At 38.7% G+C, this 24,259-nt stretch overlaps 1 protein-coding gene across 10 annotated transcripts in view; it reads right to left on the reverse strand.

The window, feature by feature from the left end:
* The window catches only part of ENOX2 (ecto-NOX disulfide-thiol exchanger 2), a 302,249-nt gene that overhangs the window by 161,024 nt on the left and 116,966 nt on the right, over nt 1-24,259 (reverse strand). For 9 of the 10 annotated variants that reach the window (XM_057495823.1, XM_057495824.1, XM_036931200.2 and 6 more), the window contains one exon: nt 19,876-20,019. The exons of the other annotated variant lie outside the window; for it this stretch is intronic. The gene's annotated coding sequence lies outside the window, so the exon portion shown is untranslated. The remainder of the gene's footprint in view (nt 1-19,875; nt 20,020-24,259) is intronic. 10 annotated transcript variants of the gene reach the window in all.

Below are 24,259 nucleotides of genomic sequence, written 5' to 3' on the forward strand. Positions count from 1 at the left end.
GCTGCCTGTGTCAGTTTCCTGCACATGGGGAGCAGTCTCTGGGGGAATCTCCTGAGCTGCCATGGGAGGGGCAGCCTTCAGGCTAGCCTAGATCCCTGTGGGGGGACTGCAGACATGTAGGGTGTGTTCTCCTGTAAGAACGGCACCCCTTCATGCCTTCTGGACCTTGCTCTGGCTTCTGCTGCCTTTGCCAGTTACCCGTTCACAGGGAGCTCTCTCTGGGATAATCTCCTGAGTGGCCATGGGTAGGATGGCCCTTGGGATAGCCTAGAGCACTGTGGGGGGTGGCAGACACGTAGGGTGTGTTCTACTGTGAGAACAGTGCCCCTTTGTGCCTTCTGGACCTTTCTCCAGCTTCCTCTTCCTGTGCCAGGCAGCTATGTGCAGGCATCAGCCTCTGGGTCTGTCGCGGTTAGCTGCATGCTGGGAGGAGACTCTGTGTGGTTGCTGTGGGCGGGGTTCTCCAGCTGCTCTACAGCTGTGGTGGGTCAGCCGGTTTGCTTAAAGCACCAGCCGGGGTGTATGAATGACACGCTGCTTATCACTGTGAGGGGATTCCAGGCTGGGTTACCCCCCAGGGATTTGGGGCACCTGAAGTTCCTTAGGATTCCCAGCCTGCTTGGATGAGTGCGCCAGGATGGTTTTGTCCAGCTGATAAGACCTTGTCCCTTTAAGGCTTTTAAAAAGCACCCGCTTTTCTTCTGTCCCGGGGGAGCAGGCTGTAGGGGGGGACCCGCCTGAAGTCTCCATGTTGGATTTTACTTTTCCATTTCTCTAATACCCACTACACCATGCAATGTGTGTCAGTGATCCCAGTGCAGATTACTAGGGCCGGTTATTAACAGTCCTGTGCTTCCACTCCCTCCCCACTCTGATTATTTTCCTCCCACTGGAGAGCTGGGGTGGGAGGAGTGCTCAGGTCCTGCTGCCATACTCATGCCACCATCTTGAGCCCCCCTGTTTAGGGGTTTTTATGTACAATATCATGTCATCTGCAAACAGGGACAGTTTAACCTCTTCCTTGCCAATCTGGATGCCTTTTATTTCTTTGTGTTGTCTGATTGCCATGGCTAGGACCTCCAGTACTATGTTGAATAGAAGTGGGGAGAGTGGGCCTCCTTATCTTTTTCCCAAACTTAAAGGAAAATTTTTCAGCTTCTTGCTGTTAAGTATAATGTTGTCTGTGGGTTTTTCATATATGGCCTTTATTATGTTGAGGTACTTGCCCTCTATACCCATTTTGTTGAGAGTTTTTATCATGAATGTATGTTGAATTTTGTCAAATGCTTTTTCAGAATCTATGGAGATGATCATGTGTTTTTTTGTCCTTTTTGTTGATGTGGTGGATGATGTTGATGGATTTTCGAATGTTGTACTATCTTTGCATCCCTGGATTAAATCGTACTTGATCATGATCAATGATCTTTTTGATGTATTTTTTAAATTGGTTTGCTAATATTGTGTTGAGTATTTTTGTATCTGTGTTCATCAGGGATATTGGTCTGTCATTTTTTTGTGTGTTTTGCCTGGTTTTGGTATTAGAGTGATGCTGGCCTCGTAGAATGAGTTTGGAAGTATTCCCTGTTCTTCTACTGTTTGGAAAACTTTAAGGAGGACAGGTATTAGGTCTTCACTAAATGTTTGATAAAATTCAGTGGTGAAGCCATCTGGTCCAGGGGTTTTGTTTTTATGTAGGTTTTGGATTACCAGTTCAATTTTGTTCCTGGTAATTGGTCTGCTCAGATTTTATGTTTCTTTCTGGGTCAGCCTTGGAAGGTTTTATTTTTCTAGAAAGTTGTCCATTTCTTCTAGGTTATCCAGTTTGTTACCATATACATTTTCATAGTATTCTCTAATAATTCTTTGTATTTCTGTTGTGCCCGTAGTGATTTTTCCTTTCTCATTTCTAATTCTGTTTATGTCAGTAGACTCTCTTTTTTTCTTGATAAGTCTGGCTAGGTGTTTATCTATTTTGATTATTTTCTCAAAGGACCAGCTCTTGGTTTCAGTGATTCTTTCTTTTGTTTTATTCTTCTCTATTTTATTTATTTCTGCTCTAATCTTTATTATGTCCCTTCTTCTACTGACTTTGGGCCTCATTTGTTCTTCTTTTTCTAGTCTCATTCCTTGTGAGTTTTAACTGCTCATATTGAATTGTTCTTCTTTCCTGAGGTAGGCCTGTATTGCAATATACTTTCCTCTTACACAGCCTTAGCTGTGTTCCACAGGTTTTACGGTGTTGAATTATTGTTGTCATTTGTCTCCATATATTGCTTGATCTCTGTTTTTATTTGGTCATTGATCCATTGGTTATTTAGGAATATGTTGTGAAGCCCCATGTGTTTGTGGGGTTTTTCATTTTCTTTGCATAATTTATTTCTAGTTTCATACTTTTGTGTTCTGAGAAACTGGTTGGTGCAATTTCAATCTTTTTGAATTTTCCAAGGCTCTTTTTTTGGCCTATTATATGATCTATTCTTGAAAATGTTCCATGTGCACTTGAGAAGAATGTGTATTCCACTGCTTTTGGGTGTAGAGTTCTGTAGATGTCTCTTTGGTCAATCTGTCCTAATGTGTTATTCAGTGCCTCTGTGTCCTTACTTATTTTCTCTCTGGTTGGTCTGTCCTTCAGAGTAAGTGGAGTGTTGAAGTCTCCTAGAATGAATGCATTGCATTTTATTTCCCCTTTTAATTCAGTTAGTATTTGTTTCACATATGTAGGTGCTCCTGTGTTGGGCACATAGATATTTATAATGGTTTATCTTCTTTTTGGATTGACCCTTTTATCATTATGTAATGTCCTTCTGTGTCTCTTGTGACTTTCTTTGTTTTGAAGTCTACTTTGTCTGACACAAGTACTGCAACTACTGCTTTTTTCTCCCTAGTAGTTGCATGAAATGTCTTTTTCCATCCCTTCTCTTTTAGTCTGTGTATGTCTTTGGGTTTAAAGTAAGTCTCTTGTAGGCAGCATACAAATAGGTATTGCTTTTTTTATCCATTCTGTGACTCTATGTCTTTTGATTGGTGCATTCAGTCCTTTGACATTTATGGTGATTATCGATAGGTCTGTACTTATTGCCTTTGCAGGCTTTAGATTTGTGGTTACCAAAGGTTCAAGGTTAACTTCCTTACTATCTAAGAGGCTAACTTAACTCACTTTATATGCTATTACAAACACAATCTAAAGGTTCTTTTTTTTCTCCTTTTTCTTCCTCCTCCATTCTTTATATATTAGGTATCATATTCTGTACTCTTTGTCTATCCCTTGATTGACTTTTGGGATAGTTAATTTAATTTTGCACTTGCGTAGTAATTATCTGTTCTACTTTCTTTACTGTGGTTTTATTACTTCTGGGAACAGCTATTAAACCTTAGGAACACTTCCATCTACAGCAAGCCCTCCAAAATACACTCTAGAGGTGGTTTGTGGGAGATAAATTCTCTCACCTTTTGCTTATCTGGAAATTGTTCAATCCCTCCTTCAAATTTAAATGATAATCTTGCCGGATAAAGTAATCTTGGTTCCAGGCCCTTCTGCTTCATTGCATTAAATACATCATGCCACTCCCTTCTGGCCTGTAAGGTTTCTGATGATAGCCTTATGGGCTCTCCTTTGTATGTGATCTTATTTCTCTCTCTGGCTGCTTTTAGTATTCTGTCCTTATCCTTGATCTTTCCCTTTTTAATTAGTATATGACTTGGTGTTGTCTTCCTTGGGTCCCTTGTGTTGGGAGATCTGTGGATCTCCATGGCCTGAGAGACTATCTCCTTCCCCAGGTTGGGGAAGTTTTCAGCAATTACCTTCTGAAAGACACTTTCTATCCGTTTTTCTCTCTCTTCTCCTGGTACCCCTATAATATGAATATTGTTCCATTTGGATTGGTCACACAATTGTCTCAATATTCTTTCCTTCTTAGAGATCCTTTTTTCTCTCTGTGCCTCAGCTTCTTTGTATTCCTCTTCTCTAGTTTATATTTCATTTATCATCTCCTCCACCATATCTAATCTGCTTTTAGTTCCTACCATTGTGCTGTGCAATGATTGTATCTCCGACCAGAATTCATTCCTGAGTTCTTGAATTTCTTTCCACACCTCCATGAGCATGTTAATGATTTTTACTTTGAATGCCCTTTTCTGGAATATTCATGAGGTGGATGTCATTTAAATCTTTCTCAGGAGTTTTATTAGTAATTTTATGTTGAACCAGGTTCCTTCTGTGTTTCATATTGGTATTTTGCGCCCTCTAGTGCCCAGAAGCTCTACTTTCTCTAGCTGCTCAGCCCCCAAAGCAATGTCGGGGGTCACAGGGAAGTGGTATTGGTGCCTGGGGGAGGAAAGAGCTATTTCCTTCTTCCTGGCTGCTTTGCCTGACTCCACTGCCAGAACCAGTGGGCCAAGCACACAGGTATAAGCCTCTATGGTTTGCGTTTGTAGTTGTTATAGACAGATCTTCCATCTGGCTGTCCTAATGCCAGGGTGGGGTTTGCCAATTTGAGAGCCAGGTGGGGCTGGCCAGGAGAAAGGCACAGTAGGCTGCATATCACAGAGGGGTTCCTTGGAGTTGTGTAGCCATCCTGAGAGCTGGAGCACCTTAAGACAGTGAAAGCTCCCAACCTGCTGGGCAGAGTACACCCAATTTTGTCTACCTGTCCTTTCTCCTGAGTAGTAATCTCTGTGCAATCCTTTCCCCTTTGGTAGCCCTCTTGCTAAGGGCTTCCTTGTTAGGAAGTCTCTTAGACTGCACACCTTTCTTTTGTCTCAGAGCAGCCACATATGGATCCCTACTTTCCACAAGAGGCTGGAGTCTCAGTCTCTCCAGAAATTCTGCCTGTCTTAGCTTTCCAAACCCCTAATCACGAGAGTACCATGCAAGCACCATGAAATTAGGGTTGTGCTCCCAGAGCAGATCTCCTGAGGTAGATATTCAGCAGTCCCAGGCCTCCACTCCCGCTCCGCTTTGTTTCTCTTCCTCCCACCAGTAAACTGGGGTGAGGGAAGGGCTTGGGTCCCACCATGCCACAACTTTGGTATGTTACCCTGTTCCATGAGGTCTGCTTTTTTCTCCAGTTGTATGCCATCTGGCACAGTCCTCTTTCCTGTTGCTCTTTCAGGAGTAGTTGTATTAATTATATTTTTGTATTATATGCAGTTTTAGGAGGAAGCCTCTGTCTCACCTTTCATGCTGCCATCTTTAATTCTCCAGTCCCTGTTTTTCTTTTCCTTTCCTTTTCTTTTCTTTTCTTTTCTTTTTTTTTGTTCATAGCAGAGCACAGTGAAAAGAAAAAAGGATAGGGAGTCCAGAGACCTGGGATCATGTCCCAGTTCTGACACTGAACTGTTTCATCATGTTTGGAAATTTAGTTTAGTTAAAGTGGGAGAGGGAGCTTTTTTTTTTTATTAAGGTATCATTGATATACAATCTTATGGTCAGGTTTCACATGAGCAACATTGTGGTTACTACATTCTCCCCTATTATTAAATTTCCACCACACACCCCATTACAGTCACTGCCCATCAGCATAGTAAGATGCTATAGAGTCACTACTTGTATTCTCTGTGCTATACTTCCTTTTAGGGAGCATTTATTTATGTAAACTACACATATGCCCTTCCCTGAGACATATTTTTTAGAAGCTTCTCCAAGAGGAATACCTGCTTTCATCCATGACCACCCTGCCACAAGTATCATTGCTGTAGTGCTAAACAGATACAAATGTGAATGCATCCTTCAGGTACACTGGATGAGAACCACTGAACTAGATGATCTCTTAGTGCTGCCACTTCCACCCCAGCCATCCCTTGTCCCCAGTACCCTGCTGCATGCTCTGATTCTTTTCTTATTCCTGAGCTTTCAGTGTAACAGTAGGAACACCTCCCCCCCACCCTGCCATACAGGTTGTTTGACCCTTCTGGAGGTGCTCAGGGCTAAAAATTCTTGTCTTCGAAGAAAACTAGCCAACAGTGGCCAAAGAAATCTGAAAGACTTGAGCATCTGCTCCTTGGGGAAGGGAAGAGAATTACTGGGCTGTTACTAACTTTCAAAAATAACTCAGGAGCTCTCCTGGAAGCAAAGGCACACTGATCCTTTCAAAGAACAATTGTGAAAAATGGTATGAGTATGTTTGTTGTGTGAGGAAGGCCAGGAACAGAGAAGTGGAATTTCAAATTACAGAGTTATCCTCGGAGCTCTGATGCTTTAGAACTTCCCCACTGGGTTTAAACCTCAAATAAAGCTTGGATGGAGGTAAGAGGTATGGTAGAGAGGGAAGAAAGTTGATCAGTCCAATATTCATATTCAGTTTTTAACTGACCTATGCTTAGGAAACTTTTCAGTGGCACACACAAATGAAAATGAACCCTCAGTATGAAGCTCTATGAGGTCAATTATCAGAGCAAATGTTACTGAATTAATTTAAAAAATACAATACCAACACTTCCTGTTTAATTGAGGGGAAGGATTTTCTTCTCAAGCCATGTTCAGTGTGCAATAGAAAGCCAATTATCACCCCAGAACATTTCTTAGTGAAAAATGTGTCAACATTTCTTAGTGAAAAATGTGTCATTCCTTAGGGCAATTAAGGTTTAAGTAGGCTTAAAGTCCCCATCTCACTATTTTCTTTTCTTTCTACCATCTAAATACCCATCAATCCAAAACAAGATCACTTTTGCCACTTCATATCCTAAAGGTGTCACTGACACTTGGACAAAGGAAATTTTGGCAGAAGACAAGGCACCATCTTTGCTTACTTGAATGTTCATACAAGCTTTTCCTGAAAACAGGGGATAATAATGGGGCTTCCAAATGAAAAATACAGGAAACAGGCAGCAGTACTGAATAATTGAGGGTGAATTCAGTTTTACTGCTTGCAAGCAAACTCAGTAATTCTAAATAAAAACTAACCAATATGGTCCCTTTATAATTCCTAAGGATGTGTTTTTCATCAGTGGAAGGGAATAATTTCTGTCTACTAAATTTAGGCACTTTGTGGAGGACAGCCAGGTCTTATTCATCTCTCAGTTTCTGCTAGAAATTAGCATTTTCATCTACCTTTCCATCCAGTATCACCTGACACAAAATATACATCCAATAATGTTTTATAAATAAACATATTAATATATTTTTTGTTTGCAATTATCTATCACTGAGAATGCTTTCAAACTGGCTATATAAATAAGCTAAATACAACCTGACATTTTTTGATTAACAAACTTTTTATTTTTTAGACACAACTAATTTTTATAACCCTAAAGAATATGGATGGGGATTTAAGAGATTTTTTCCCACGTGCTAAAAAAAGTTCCATTTCCCTTTATAGACACCAGAAAGAATTCTTCCAGACGTTTTTGTGTGTAACCAAATACTTTCAAGTGGCAATCAAACATTCCAAAGTTTCATAGCTGTCTGAGTGTCAGCAGAAGACAGCTGGGGATGCAATATTGAGAATGATAGCGTTTATACCATATTCACATTCCCTTTAACATATACCAGATTCCACAGCTATAAGACAGGTTTGTCCTGCTACCCTACCTTTTTCCCCTTAGAGAGCACCTGGCTATTGCCTAGAATACAGATCAAGAACTGCACTGACAACTACTATGGGGGGGTGACTAAATTTCCTGACTCTATAATTGGGAAGGCATGATTTGACATAGGTACTTGTACATTCAGGGACAATGGGATAGAACATGAACACTGGGGTTGCTCTGAAAAATCCAAAATATGTGGTTTTCTATGCTTACAGGAATGATGAGAGAATCTACAAGAGGGAAATAAGAGTATAAAATAGATTTGATGTGAAAGAACACAGCATAAAGAATGTTAAAATACATGGAAAAACATTTGCAACTCCTTTAACAGAAAAAAGATTAATTTCCATGATATAAAAAACCCTTACAAGTCCAAAATCAAAAGACAAATAATCACAGAAAAACGGGCAAAGGATATCACAAAAGATTTATAAAAGAAACACAAAGCATTAGTAAACATCGGAAAAAGATGCTCACAGTACTCATTATAGAAATGCAAATTAAAACAGTATGAAGCTACAGTTTCTGGCCTGTCTGATGGGCAAAAAAATCATAGGACTGATGATACTGTGTGGTGGCAAGAAGACAGTGAATGGCCCACTGAACACCAGGTTTTGGATGGTGAAGCCTTTGTAGAAATCATCATATTATTAAGCCATCAAAATTTACAAAGCCCTTAACACTTCAACTCTGCAATCCAACTTATTAAACTCTCTTCTAGAGTAATACTTGCTCACATGTTCATGAATGTTCTTTGCAGCACTGTGTGTGGCAGTTGAAAGATAGGAATGATCTAAATGTCCATTAACGGGAAGGTCCCAGTAGTAAATTTCCCAATCTCTGACATGGCCCACCAGGCAGTTATTAAATAGAAGGAGAGAAAGTCAGGGCAGAAGTTATCCTTGGCAAGGAACTAAGTCACTGGAAAAGGGTACCAGGGACTTCTGAGGTGCCAGAAATGGTCTGTGCCTTGTCTTAGGTGCTGGTTACATAAGTGTGCTGTTTGTGAAAGCTCATTGGTGTACATGTATGACTTTGCAGTTTTGTACACTTCAATCGAATATTTAGAAAAAAAACCAAAAACTTCTGGGAGACTGCATTCTTTAGTGGAAAGAGAACTGTACTAGGAAGGAGTTCTGAGTTCCAGCTCCTTTCTGCCCAAACTAGTTTGACCTTGGGCAAGTCACTTGGGCTGAATCACAGATAACTCACCTGTGAAAGTAGGGATAATTATATTCTGCTGAAAGATAGAGAATTGGGTCCAATGATTTTCACGTCTTTTTCTTTTCTAGGCTTTATAATTCTTTAAGTCATAATCGTTCAGGATGATTCACCTGCCTTAAGTTTCTTTTATCTATCCTCCTCCCGACCCCTACTCCCATAACACTGATTCAGGCCCATATTTTACTTTCCTGGACTATTTCAAGAGTCTTCAAACTTGTCTCCCCAGCTCCAGTTCTGACTCTTTGCAATCCATAATAAAAACACTTTGGCTAGAGTATCTTTTGAAAGTACAGCTCAGATCATGACACTGCCTTCTTCAGAAACCTTAGAAAGCAGTGGGGCATGGTGCAAAGTGCACAGGACCCATCATCCAAAAGCCTGGGTTTGAATAGGTTACTGGCTGTCTAACCTTGGGCAAACCTCTGAATCTCCATGGTCTGAATCTCTATGACCTCATTGGTAAAATAAGAACAGTAATGAGGCCATCTTCACAGAGTTATGTAGAACAGACTTTTAGCTACCAATGTGTCAAGTCCCAAGTCGCACTTAATTTCATCAGCTAGGGCCCAGAGTAAAGGCAGAGAATCAAGTTCCTTAGTTACCTTTACTTGACTTACTCCAACCAAGACATAGAACACTTCTGGGCCATCTGAGCTTCAACACAAAGCTCTCCACCTGACTGGCTGTTTGACAGGAGAACAGAAGTGAAAGGCATCTCCCTCTTTGCAGGCTATGTCACAGAGTGGCACCTCACAGGAAAGGATAATAGTTTTAATTGATGGCAAGCCCCAGCCTGGAAGATTTGTAGTCCTCTCTGCACACCCCTAGCGCTGGTAATAAACTGCTTAACAGAGATCTGGCACAAAATCAAGAGAAGCTGAAATCTTGGGATCGCCCTGCTGAGATAATTTTGGATTCATTAGTCAATGTTTCTCAGGCTGTTCATCCTAGACCAGAGTAATTATGGAGAGGAATAAAAAGGGCCCAATTAGAAAACAGCTTGCCAGTAGAACCACTATGTTTGTATGAAATGATATTTAAATCAGCATGTGAAAACATTACGTGATTATGACTTGTTCAATGCTCAGACTTGACTCCAAGTTCCAAAGCATGAATTCAGCTCATAGTGTACATCTTAGAGGGAAAGTCTGGTCCCTGTGGCTTGTCACACAAGCTTCTTAAGAATCTCTATCTTGCTAGATACAAAAGCCACTCATGCTGGGGATGCCCTTGGATTAAATAACTTGCATGATCCCTAGGAATTAATTTTGGGGAAAAAAGGCACATTCTCAACTTGATATCTTCTCTTCCCAGTGAACTCAACCAAGAATCTTCTGAAATTTTATCTCCTACCCCCCAAAGCTTCCTTGATTGACCAGAGGGACAAATATGTCTTGGTTAACCTCTCCCTGATGTGAAAATAACTTTTCTGAAAATGCCTCCACTCTTCATCCAATTGTGCACCTGCACTCAATTCTCTACCTGGCATAGTTCCCAGCACATAATAGCCCCTCAGTAAAAATCTGCTCTTATTTAATGAGTATTCACTACAAGCAGTCACACCTTCATAGCACTCAGCATAATTGCTAACAATTATTTGTCTAATTATTTACTCAGTGACTGTCTTCTTCACTAGACTAAGTGTTACACGGCCAGGGTTAGAGTTTGTCTTATTCACAGCTGTACTCTTAATGCCTACCACAATGCCTCACACTTATTAGGATTGAATAAATATTCACTGAACAAAAGAACACTATGTGCTAAACACTATTTATTCACTTTCTCACTTAACCCCAAAACAACCTGTACATTTGGTATTATTATTCCTGTTTTATAGGTGAGGAAATTGAGGCTCGAAGAGCTGCAATAACTTCCCTAAGGTCAGAGCTAAGATTCTGAGCATGGGCTCTTAACGATTTATCCTGCATCCCTCTTTTTAAGCCCTGTTCTACTGCTTACTAGCTATAGACTGGGAGAGTTTCCTAATTTTCATAAGCCTCGGGTTTCTAATCTATAAACAAAGGAGAAAATGGTATCTACTTTAGAGATTTGGTGTGAAGTTTGCTTGAATTTATATATGTAAAACACTTGGTTATAGCAGTTGGCATATGATCCTTTAATAAAAGCTGCTACTCCTATATTGCTGTTATTGAATCAAATATACAGAAGAAAGTGGCTGTAGCTAGGGAATGCCACCTGCTGAAACCTGTCTCCTCTCAAAAAATAGTACATTCCATTTCAGCAGTTGGATGAATCTCTAATGGATTCCTGTGCCACTCTCATCAACCCTCACTCACCATATTCCATAAAACAGTTTGCACATAAAAGTTGCTTTTGCTTAAAAATCAAATGTAGCATAAGAAAAATATTTTAAAATTAATTTCGTTAGACAAGCAATTGCTCAATGTGAAATACTACAACCTACAAGGCTTAAATTAAACAGCTCACATTATCAAGGAAATCGAAGATTGGAAAAAAAAATCAACTGTCTCCTAGTCTATTACAAGAGGGAATTTCACCATCATGGATTTTTCTTTCAAAAGATAATAAATGGATATCAGGAAACAAAGCAGAGAAAGAGAAAACTGCAGATTAGGTGGTCTCTTCTTTCTGCGTTGAGATACTTAGAGTGGTCAACATTTATACAACCCCTTTTTATTTGCGTCTTTTGGGTCTACTGCATCACTGTCACTTCAGTTCCTGACAGAAGACTCTAGACATACTCTGTCATGGAATAATGCAAATGGCCAACATCATTCTGATCCATAGTGGCCTCAGTACACCTGGCCTCTCTGGTGCAGTATAGGCAGCAGTACTAGTTCTTAAGCCTGACTGATCCCTCTCAGTTTCCATTTGGATTCAGTTAATTGGCTCTGAATGCTAATTTTGGAGCTAGTCTGGGTTTGGATCTCATCTCCTCTACTTACTATTTGGACAAATTACTTAAGTTCCCTATATTTAAGTTTCTTATCAGTAAAATAAGGATAGTCACAGAGTTGCTGTAAAAATCAAGTAAGTTAACATACTTGAAACACTTAGAACAGTATCTGGCACAGAGTAGGTATTCCATTGTATTAGCTATTATTAGTAGTATTTTAATTATTATACTTTGGTGTCATGAAAGAGAAAGGAAGACTTGTGGAGCTTCAACCCCACGTGAATGACAATGCTGAAATGGCAGCACAGGTATTCTGTGTTTGGAATTTGTGAATGAAATCTCTTCACTGTAAGGGACTTCTTTGAGGCTAAAGCAGATGATAAGAAGTTAAGTTCCACCTGGGATCTGTGTTGATTTTATACATGGAAAACTAAAAATCTAAATGTCACACATGTATATTAGAACAACCCTATTTATTTGTACCACACAATGGATTGTGATTGCTAGTCTCCCCAGGCTTAAAAAAATTCAAAGGACTGGACTTTGAAAAATCAAAAGTTATATTAACCTTCAAATAAACAGCAATATTGGGGTTGTGGGGGTTCATGTCACTCTTGTTACCATTCCATGAAGAGGAGGGAACATCTACTCTGTTTGTGAGAGAGGACAGACTGCACTATAGAAGCTTCTCTGGGTTTTCACCTGACCCTTCCTTGCTGCCTGGCGCAAGAAGAGGACTGATTTACCTGATTAGCAAGATCAGAACACAAAAAAGTGCTCATTCATGACTTAACCTCTGCATTCTAGCTGTCAAGTCAGAATGCCCTTGAGTTGAGATGAACCATTGTCTCTTAAGGTGAGCAGAGCTTAGTCAGGGTGCAGGCACTGTTTGCCAGTGGCAGGCCAACTGGCTCACCTTGCTCTTAATTGCTAGCTTCTCCTGAATTGTGACATGGGCCACCACTCTGAATGACACTGTCAGAGTAAGTGATCTGCTCTGCAGACTCAACCTTTCCCACAAGTGGGTATCAAGGTATAGATTTGGAGCTGGAGATGGTAGTAAGCCTCATTAGGCCTCAGGCTCAAACCATGTTTTTCAATCCAGTTTTACTTACAATAAAGCTGATACTACATTTTGTTTCTCACAAGGCTTTTTTGTTTGTTCTAAGTTTGGTTCAGAACTGGAAGGAGAAAAGCATTCACATTCTTAAACTCTATAAGCAGTAGCAGTAACTGTAAGAGTAGTACTTGACATTTTTCAAAATGCTTTCCTCATTTAACAGTTGTGGAAAGTAAGGCTTAAAAAAAGGCCTCTGATTTACCGAAGATATAAATGCTAATCAGAAGTGGCAAATCCAGTGCTAAATTATAATCTTCCATATTCTTTCACTCCATGTCTGAGTATGCTCCTTTCTCAAGGCCAGGGAGGCCCTTATAGACCCCAAGGTCAAGAATGACAGTTGTTTTGATAAGTTTACTAAGCTAACAGGAGAGGAAAACAACCTCTCCAAATCTAAGAATAATTTACTCTGAAATTAAGTTTTATTGTTCAAAAACTGGGTTTTTTCCAGATAAGTGTTTACCTAAAAATCAAGAATTGATCTGCTAGACAAAATTATGCAACAAAGTTTAAATTACACATAAAACATGATTATAATTTTTTCCTATTTGAATGGAGTAGCCCTAAGAGTGGGCTGGGATGGAGGACACAAACTGTCCCCTGCCAAGAAAGCAGGTGTCAGAAAGAGTTTATTCTGTGATTTACTGAGCTGCTGGAGTTCAGCTCTACAGAAACAACTTCCTCATAGGATTTTTTCTGGTCTCAAACTTCTTTTCTAGCTTGAGATCAAAGGTCCCTCCCCTATGTGGCAAGCAGAACAGATATGGGATCTCATATACCACTGGGGCAGCTTGCCACAAATCATGTAATACTATTAACATGGGGGAAGCCAGCTCCTCTAAGTTACAGATACACTTTCTGCTGTACAAATCAATCAACCACATGCCATCACTAACCAACTCGAAATGATTATATAGGACTAGTAATAATTAGTTCTGGTTCTGCCACTAATTAATCATGCGGCTTTAGACAAGTCCCTTCTCCGAGTTTGTTTCTTCACTGGCAAAAATAATGTAGTTAGATGATGCTGCCTCCAACTCTAAAATCCTATGAATCAGCATCTACCACTAGCTTCTACATTACCAACACAGGAGGCTGACTCACACCTCATGTCTGCTAAGAGAAGAACTACTGAAGACTTAAGTTCAGTGAAATCACAAAATGATTCCAAAGCTATTCCAACAGTTGGGGCAGCTTAAGAGAGATGTATTAGTGTTCTTCTATCCTGTATCTTTTGTGCATTCCTTAATCTCCCCTCCCTCCGACAATCTTTAGGATGAAAAATTTCAAATGGAGTTTCATCAGACACGAGAAAGAAAGAAGTCAGCTTACTTTTTTGATCCTCTAGTTATCAAGATATGGTTTTATTTCCTGAAACTGTAATCAGATAAAAATGTCCAAAGGACTAAAGAAGCTGAGTAGGGCTATTAGTCTACTCTTTTCTTATTTTAATTCCATCTGAATGAACAACAAGCTCTTCTTGCCTTTGGCAATATAATAATTCAAGTGACATGCTAGAAATACCAAACACCAAGATATAAAACAGTGGCATTTTCTCTCTTTAAAAACAATCAATGCTTTCATTGTGGACTTCAAAGTACATGTGAAATAAGTCTCAGGCCTGTGAGTCTGAGGTAAATCAAAGGGCTGTAAGTGTCACAGCAAAGTTTCCTGGTTCATTGCCCCTCTTTCAGGTAAGAAAGGAAACGAAAGTGCTCCTAGGCAGATCAGTGCTCATCTCATTTTTCTGTTTCTCTTGCAGGTGGGCTTAAACAACTTCCCCTGATAACTCATTCCAATATAGCTCTTCCTTATGTCTGACTGAAACTTTTCTCAGTGCTCTGTAGGTCCACTTCCACTTATTAATCTAGCCTTGGCAGAACTGGAGCTGTTCATTGTCTTTCATACTGTCAAGTCTCCTTTTGACTTCCAGAAATTCTAAAGGAAACCTTGAGAACTGAGTTAGGGGTCTATGATCAAGTTAGATATTATCTGGAAGTCCTTATCATATAATAACATTCCCGGTGATGCTAGCCCACCTTAGTCAAAGTCATTTCTTTTCTCTGGTTAACACTTCCATCTGCAAAATGAAATGAATACAAACATATAATAAGATAAAGAATCACCATATCAATGCAGATTATTAATGAATTCAAGGGTTTTCCTGGAGATCTTAAACTCTTGAGATTCAATCATTATTATAAATGAAAAATGGCTGAAGATCTGTCTTTTATATTGAGGTACTCATCATTCACATGAACTTTGGCAATACTGCTTAGTAGTAGTTATCACATATTTGAATGCAAACCTATCTTTCAATACAGGACTGAGAGAAAACAATGGAACTGGAATGATGTACACATCTGGATGATCACTCTAGTATCATAATTACCCTAGGTTAGTTGCCCACTCTTCCAGAAAGCTGACACTTTTCTTAAATACTAGTGTATGTACCAGCATGTTGCTTAAAACAATGTTATTAGATTTTGTTGACTGATGGGTTCTTCCAGTTTAATGGAAGTATCTGTAAAGAGGGTTGGTATCTCTACTTCTACAAATCCAGGTGAATCTCAAACCAGGATGCAGTTGGCCTTCTGAACAGGAATTTGGAATTACGATTTGACAAGGTTCTAACAATTTTCTATTCTTTAGCCATAGAGTATCATCTGAATAAGTGGATTCATTGCAATGTTAGACAATTTGTGTAGCTGGAGCATTACCAAGGAAGCATTTCCAAGGGAAAAAGTTGAGATTTGAGAGCGAACACACTCTGAAGAATTCTGAGCTCACATTAAGATAAAAGCTGCAAAGCAGCCAGGTCTACAAAGAAAGAGTTTGTGGCCAAATACTGCAGTAATATCTAATATAGATTACTGATCTACTTCACAGAGGAGTTGTGACAGGACACCCAAATTCCACCTATAAATATCTCTTGGGTGTTCATGAAATTTCAGCTAGTAAGGAGGCAGGGATTTCATTAGGGCCAGGTATTCTTTTCACAATACCTGGATTTGACGCATGGCTGCTATAAACAGGTAATCTCATGAATGACTGGAGTTTGACTTTTAGGGCCAAGTGAGGCAGTCAGGTGATCAACATTAGATCTGAGTGCCTAGTTTTGTGCACAGCTCTACCTTGGGAATGACAACAGAATAATAGACAGTATAAAGCAAAAGGAAAGCAATTCTTCAGCCAGATACATGATCAAGAAATATTTCTAGAGCACCTACTGTGTGCAAGACACCATATCTCTGCTAAAAGACATATGAGTCAGGGCCCTTCCGATGAAGGGCTGAATTGAAAGGCTAAAACATATGCATATGAACAGATAACCAATTGTTTAAGGTGGTCTATAATCAATGTCAATAGATTATAATGACCAAGGGGTTTCAGAGGCACAAGTAAACAATTCTAACCAGGATAATCCACAAGGCTTGCTGGAGAAGCCAGGACTTGTAGTGGGTGCTGTCAATTGGACAGGATTTTGACAGGTGAAAGAAGAGGGAGGGCATGCTAGGCAAAGGAAATGGCATGATCAAGGTACAAAGTAGGTGGGCACAGTGACTGTTTGGAGAAGGTAGCTGTGGGTAAAATTGCAATTTTTCCAGAATCTCTCATGTGGCTTTAGTGGATCTCCATACTGTAGGTGTTCCCAAGGGGTAGAGAGAAGTAGTCCATCTCCAAATCAATAGGTAATTACAAGGGCGAACGAGGGCTTATCTGGACCGGAGAGGTTGAGCAGGGGCCTCTTCTGCAGCCTGGTCACGAGAGACATGGGGAAGCAGAAGAGGACTGCTTGTAAGAAATAAATGGGTTTCTCCCACTTTATTCCTCCCTTTGACTGATTTTGGATTCAAAGGTATTTTGTCCCTGGGATTTCCTTCCCAGAGTTACAGTAGCAGATCACTTTGCCTGAAATAGAAGATTTGTTTGGGGGAGTAGCAGAAAAGAGCTGAGAAGAAGGAAACATGAGATGATCAAATCCAAGCTCTGTTCACCTTATTCTCACACAAACTCTGTTTTCCCTAGGGTCTACCAATGTTTAATATATTTTAGTGATGGGTCCATATTCCTAATATCTACAGACATAGTAGTTCTGGCATAGTAGGATAGGCTTTTGAGTTGGAGGCCTGGCTAACCCACATGCTAGATGTTCACAATTGGGCTTTCTTTATTTCTTCACCTCTAAGTGTGGATAATAGTATCACTTTAAGAGGAGGAAGGAAGAATAGGAGAAAGAATGCTGGAAAGAGGTGTAAAAGGAAGCAGAATGTACAAAGTATATTACGAAGGAAAGCAGAAATAGAGAAAACTCAAGGAAGGTGGGCTGTAACAGCATCAAATGAAGCAAACGGGTCAAGGTAGTTGAGAATTGCCAAAAGGCCACTGACTTTGACAATTTGGACTCACTGGTGACATTTAAGAAATCAATTTTACTATAAAAGCAGAGAGGCAGTTTGTAGAAAAGAGTGAGGTTGGAAGGATGGGAAAGGAAGAAGAAAAGGAGAGTAGTAAGGAACTGGAGCTACAGGCAAAGGTCCCCCTCCTCCATTTGCAGTGACAAGAGAGTGATGTAATGGCTGGATGTATATCTCAGCTTAGAACTGAAATGGCTGGTAGTTCCTGTAAGGACTTCCAACTCTAACTGGCCTTCCTCCCTGCCAAGATGCAGGGAACAGTGACAAAGAAGGAAGTTCCTACTCACAAAATATCTTCCCTCTTCCTTTTGTCTAGCATTGCATAGGAAGAAAATTACTATTATAAAGCAATCTACCCATTTATCATACCATAAGATTGTTAGGTGAACAATTACAAGAGATTCCCTGTGTGGTAAAACCTCATTAATTTGGACTACACTAATTTGGAATTTGTGGTAATTTAACCTGGGCTGGAGTTTACCTTTGTATTACATACAAAGAAAGGGTTCAGTAAGCAAATCGTGTGAAAAAGATTGCAAGCGAGCCAATTTAGACTGCCAGGGGCCTATTTCACCTATTTTTAAGAACATACTGTTTTTTAAGAACTTTAGCATATTCATTATTTGAATGCAAATTGATTCTGCTAATTAGAGATTAGCATAATCTACTGCTAAAAACCTATATTCCAATAGTTATTTTGCTCTCACTGAATATGCTCATTAGAAATAAAACTGCAATTCTTTAAAGCAGGTTCATAATTTAGAATAACGCATACTGTCTTTCCCCACCCTCATGAATTAACTGTAGTTCAGGAGTATTACTCTAAACTAGAACATCATTTGTCATGAACACAGTGTAAAAACTATAAGTGATTAAAAAGGCCTCGGAGCAGCCAAAATAGATGTCTAAAGTGGATGCCCTAAATCCAGTAACTCTCTTCATAGCGAGTTCTGTTACAGCTGATTTAACTCTTAGTTAACATACTAATCTGACTCACCAATTTGGAGTTGGCTGGGTTTTTTCTTTTTGAGTTTTTAACTGATTTGGAGGGAAAGAAAGCTGCTACATAAAGGGATGTGGAGAGAAACTAGAAGTGCCTGCAGACTGCAGAAAGGGAGACAGAACACGTATAAAATGTGGCTGTAATAACTAAAAAGCCACCAGTCTAGGCCAATTTAGTGTAGAGTTAAAAGGCCCATATTCCTTAGTAAACCCTGGAAACTCTGAGTATGAGAGCATAGTACAATAACTAATGACTGGAATTACACCTCTAAATGATCAAGCAAAGTCTAGATTATGTTGAAAAAGGCAGGTAAGTATACACACACACATAAATGAGTTTGATTTTATCTAAAAATGTGAAATGTGTTGATGCTTAAGAAGTTGAAGTTCACAATATTATCATATAATAATAATGATAAAATAACAGCAACATTTATTGATTACTGGGTGCACTTATCATGCTAAGCACTTTACCAATATAATTTTATTTAAATCTACTAACAATCCAAATAGGTAGGTTTTAGTATACTTTCTCATTTACAGTTCAAGAAAGTGAAACTCAGAAAGGCTCAGGAACCAACCCCAAGGCACAGAGATAGAGTGGGATTAGAATTCAGGCCAGTTTCTTGGCTGTGTTGTGTGTGTTTCCAGTGACCCAGAAAATACAGTGCTCTAAAAATCACTCTTTTTTTGAGGGTTTCAGATAGCTGATGTTTAACTGTATTTTTGTTTTCCAAATTGGTATTTCACAAATATCTTGATTTATAAGCAAAAAGACCTATGGCCTAAGAGTCAGATATGATGTTATGTTTGTAGACATGCTCCATGTCATAAGCCAAATGTAAAAGTAATAGTAAAAAGCAGGATAAAACAAAAACAAAAACACCAGGAATATGTCTATTAGGCCTATTCTCAGATCAGTCTCCATATACTATGGATACAATTTTCATGATTGGTCAAGCGACAAAGAGACGAAATTGAAAAACATCATATAATCAAGATTTGGTTCTCCTATTGTTTTCCCACTCATTCTGGAGAAATTTTACATGAGAATAAGCCAATTGAACATGAAGGATGGGGGCATTGCAGGGGAGGCTAAAAATTGAGTTGGCTGTTATAGAGGATTTAGGAAAATCTGTTGGTCAGCTGTTCTGAGTTATGAGGGCATAAACATGTGCAGGTATAGCATGTCCTGAGGGAAATGGGTGTGGGGTGGGGAGATGCAGATATATGCAGTTATCTGCTTTCAAAGTAAAAATGAGGGTGGCCCACCACCTGTATATACAAAGGAAAATGTACAGTGAAACAATTCACTCACACAATTCCTTCTACTTAAATCAATGTTCTTTACTCATCTCTTTTAGTTTCAAGTCTACCCATTCAAGGACCAGATACAAATATCACTTCTCCTGTGAAGTGTTCCATGATGTCCAAGGCTGAATTAACTCTTCCCCCATTTGTGCTTCCATAGGTTGTTTTTCCTTTTACACATTTACCATAGCACTGATGATACTGTATCTTATTATCAGTTATTCCTGTATGTGCTCCCCCACCCCCATCCCACCATGAGTTCCTTAAGGGCAGGGTACTCTTTCTCATTTCTGTAGTTCCTACAAATCCCAGCACAGTGCCCAGAACATACTAGGCTATGGGAAATGTTGACTCAGTAACACTGGCTTATGAGAGTGCATTATTGCCTAGCTTACCTGAAGGAGCATTTGTTCTTTTTCTTTTCTTGCTTGACTCCCCTCCATTCTCAATGAGGCCTTCCGTGACCAGAGGGCCACTGGCACTACCAAACTGCAGGGGCTCGTTGTTGTTGGCAGGGTCAAAGGGCAGCTGGTTCAATCCTAAAGAAGAAAAAGAAAGCCAAAATCCAGACTCCATTAAGGACTGGGATGTTTCCATATTTCATTATGTGAGCCACTACAGGAAAACTCTAAATCTTAAGAGCCTAGGAGTAATAGGAGAATTCCTTAAAACCAGTTGCCCTCTGTAATTTTTACAGATCTTGTTGACAAGTAAATAATTAAAATATAGGCTCTTATAAGACTGTGACTGTAATTTGTAAGATCCCTCCTGTTTCTGGGAAATTAACATTTTTTTGGCCACAAGCTATCAATTATCTTTTCCCTTCTCCCATAAAGAGATAGGACCCTCTTTAAATGTGGCTATGGTTGGACTCACTCTTCCTTAAAAGCTTGGCCATGTATCCCTTAAATGATTTCTTGACATTCTTTTATTGCAAGGGTTGTTGAATTGATGCAGACATACTCATTAGACTATGCTTGTGTCAAAGTCACCTTCAACAATCATACAGAGGTTTCCAAAAAGAAAACCATAACTCCACAGCAAATGAGAAAAGGAAATAAAGATATGGAATTCACAAGGTGGTTATTTAGTAGTTGGAGTGATGAAGAGCCATGACTCAGGTTTATGTAGTGTTAATCCCATACTCTTCAATGTGTCAGAAGCCTGGTTACTTTACTAGTTGCTCCTGCACCATATATAATGGTCAAAGGTATTATCTACTCTCCAACTCTTTCACGGTTCCACCAGGAATGAGCAGAGATAGCTTCTTACTCCTCTTCCAGCAGCCTGGAATTTTGAGTATTTCAATTAAAACTTCATGAAATGTGGAATCAAAAGCTTTGTTAAAACCCAAAGTTAGGCGATCTCTCCTAAGCCTTTTATCTGTCTACTGGTTCTCTAATTCTATCAAAAGAGGAATCAGGTTGGTCTGCCATGGCTCTTTCTTTAACCCTTAATTTCCCTATGGGTTGCAGCTGTACAATTCTTGAGGCAATGTTGTAAAATGTCAATAAAAGCTTGGAATCCAGTCAGCTAGAAGTCGATCAAGTTTCCGTAAAATGAATGCTAAGGTTCTAACAAAATGACTTTACATTATTGTTTTCAATAAAAAGTATCCTATGCTAATTGTTCAGCCCAAGTGGAAAGTACGATTTCTTCAGCAATCTGACTCCACTTGGAGCACTTCCATTAAATGTCTTTTGGGACTTGTCAAACAGTCTTCCTTTACATCATCTGAGTAACTAAGTGAAAAAATGACAACTTACTTCTGTAATTTAAGTCAACTATTCTCAGCATCATATCGACATCCTGTTAAAACCCTACCATGGCTAGAACTAAAGAAACAAACACTGATTGCTGTGTATTAAAAAAACATTCAGATCATGACCAAAACTATTTCAATGAAGACTAGATTTTTATACAATTTACAAATGAAGATGTTTCTTACACCCGAGTAGTCCCAGAGTCAAATATGATTAGTGTACTATTCCAAAACTGTTTCTGTATTATCATACTGACCAAAACAAGTTCCTTGAAAGATAGAATGGTATAGTAGAAACAGTATGTGCTTCAGGGCCCGAAAGATCGGGGTTCAAATCCTAACTTTGTCCTTTATTAGCTGGGTAGCCTTGGCAATTCATGTAATCTCCCTTAGTCTTAGTTTCATAATGTGTAAACAGGGAGTGATAGCATTGCACAGGGTTGTTGCAAAGATAAATATAAATGTGTGTGTATACATATATATATATATGTATACACACAAATATATATATACTTTGAATAACATATATTTAAAGTTATATTTTATATATATTAAATATAAAAATATGTAAAGTTATGATTATCTTATTATTCTAAGTGAATTAAAAAAATCTTTTCTCTGTAAGCTTGTAAGCTTTTCTAGTGAGGTTCTCTCTCTCATTCTCACTCTTTCCCACAACAGTATCCCTGGTATCCAGCACCATGCTTGGCAAATAGTGAATGTTGAATGAATTAATTAACACTCAAAAATGGGGGTAGGTGACTTATTCTATTAATTCTTGTAGTTAAAGACTTGACAGCTGATAATCAAGAATTAATGCCACAACTTAAAAGTTCTGATGCTGATTATATCAATATTACTTAAAATAGATTTCAAATGCATCTCCATCATTTGAGTACTATACTGATCAAGGATCTTGATCAAAAGGAATGCTCAGGAATTAGGAGATTCTGATTAATGATGATTAATCAGAACATTTTTTCTTATTTTGTTTTGCATTTGATAATTTTACACAATAATATATTAGTCCATTTCCCCACCTTATTAAGTAGATGACTGACGATCTCACAGAGCTTCAGAGCCACGATCTGTAAGAGGAGACTAGTAACAGTAGCTAACATATGGGACTGTTAAAAGGATTAAATGTGATCATGTGTATAAAACAGTGTGCATCATATCTGGCATATAGCAGATGCTCAAACAATATTAACTGCTACAGTTGTAATTCTGAATTTCCATTTTTAATTTCTAGAATTGTTGATGTATAGTATGAAGAGATTGGTCTGGATTTGATGATCCAAGGATATATCTCATTAAACCTTTTCATTGTTGTTAGTACCTTTTTCTAAAAGTTGAAGGAGTCCAGGAAAAAAATCCAATGAATTGAAAGTATTCAGTCATAGGCATTTGTCTTTGGTGCTTGCCTTTGATTTAGTCCCAGATGAAAACTTTAGGAGCTTAGGTATTTTACTCCTCATACTAATGTACAGATTTTTGTTTGGCACTGAATAAGACTGAGATTTCAAGTACTTTCTGCATATCCAGCTCATATATGATCCAGACATATGAATATCCTGGTAACTCAGCATACCATCTCAGGCCTTGTTTCTTATAGAAAAAGAACAAGGCGAGAGAGACAACCTACTCAGTAACTGATTTATTGAATACAAATCCTCGTATGTTATCGGAGACTCAATACAGTCTCCAGAGATTTGCAGTCTGAGAGTAAGGGCTACAGAGATCAAAATCCTATGATACCAGTGTTTCCTAGTCCCTTTTATTGTATTATTTGGTTCTTTCCTTAAGACAATATTAAATAAAACAATAAATCTGTAAATCAATAAGCACTTACAGGATCTGGTCTGTGTCATGTGTATGTGGTCCATGTTAAATGCTATTTTAAGGAAAAGAGCCCATTGAAATTACTTAAATTCCACAAAGAAAGCTGCCACTTAATTTCAAGAATTCTTATTGCAGAAATTTCAATTATGACTTAAACATATAATTACCATGTTATAATCTCACAGAAACTACAAAATTTATCTTTAAATCTCTCTTTAAATATTTCTACCATAGACATGATGATTAAATTAGATTAGGATGATATTAGGAAAAATATTATATTAGGAAGAAACTTTTGAGGCTGTCTAGCTCATTTTTCTATGCAATTCAGGAATCTTGTCTATAGAACGCTTGACAAGCCTAAGTCGAGGGGGCACTTCTTAGTCTGGCAACCATTCCTTGCCATGCTCCTGGGAATTCAGCTTGCTTTCTTTACCTTTTTAAAAATTACTGCCTACTCTATTTTGAGGGTTCCTTCATCTCCCCCAAGCTGCCTGTGAAGTAGGATGCATTTTGTTGAATTGCTAACTTCCTTACTGTCCCCAAAATGGGCACATGGAGTGTCTCACTTGTTAAGGGTTCTACTGATAATCCCTGCAAGAAAAACAAATGAAAGAGTCACATTTAATTAATACTACAATGTTAGAAATTTTCTAAAGTCTTATATATTTCTCATAGTCATACTATTTTATTTCTCAGGATAAACTTAAGAAAATTTTAACTTTGCTCATTCATTTCTCTTCACATTAATTTCTCCTCCCCTCATTGCCTAACCCTACAAAATGTACAGTTTGTCTAAAGGGAAGCACAAATTGATGCAACAAAGGAAAATAGATAATAAAAAATAGTGTTACAGATTTCTGTTCTTTCTTTATCTTATGTTCACAATAAACAAGTCCATGTGGGAATGTAATCTCATCTAAAACCAGGTTGACTGGTTTAGCCAGCTGACCAGCTGTTATGTCATGTCATTTCAAAATACAGATTTTCTGACTTCAAAACACGCATGAGGCCACTTTTAAAAGTTTGCATATTGGGGAAGGGTCAGGGTGGGGTCCCTGGAGGATGACATTTCTCATCCAATGGAGCTAGGGAATTAACCATCTCAGAATGAAGTGTGGTTCTCATTGAATCCTACAATCTGCAGGTCAAGGAGTTCACATGCAGTGATGTCT

Source organism: Manis pentadactyla, chromosome X (assembly GCF_030020395.1).
Source record: "Manis pentadactyla isolate mManPen7 chromosome X, mManPen7.hap1, whole genome shotgun sequence".
Taxonomy (NCBI): Eukaryota; Metazoa; Chordata; class Mammalia; order Pholidota; family Manidae; genus Manis; species Manis pentadactyla.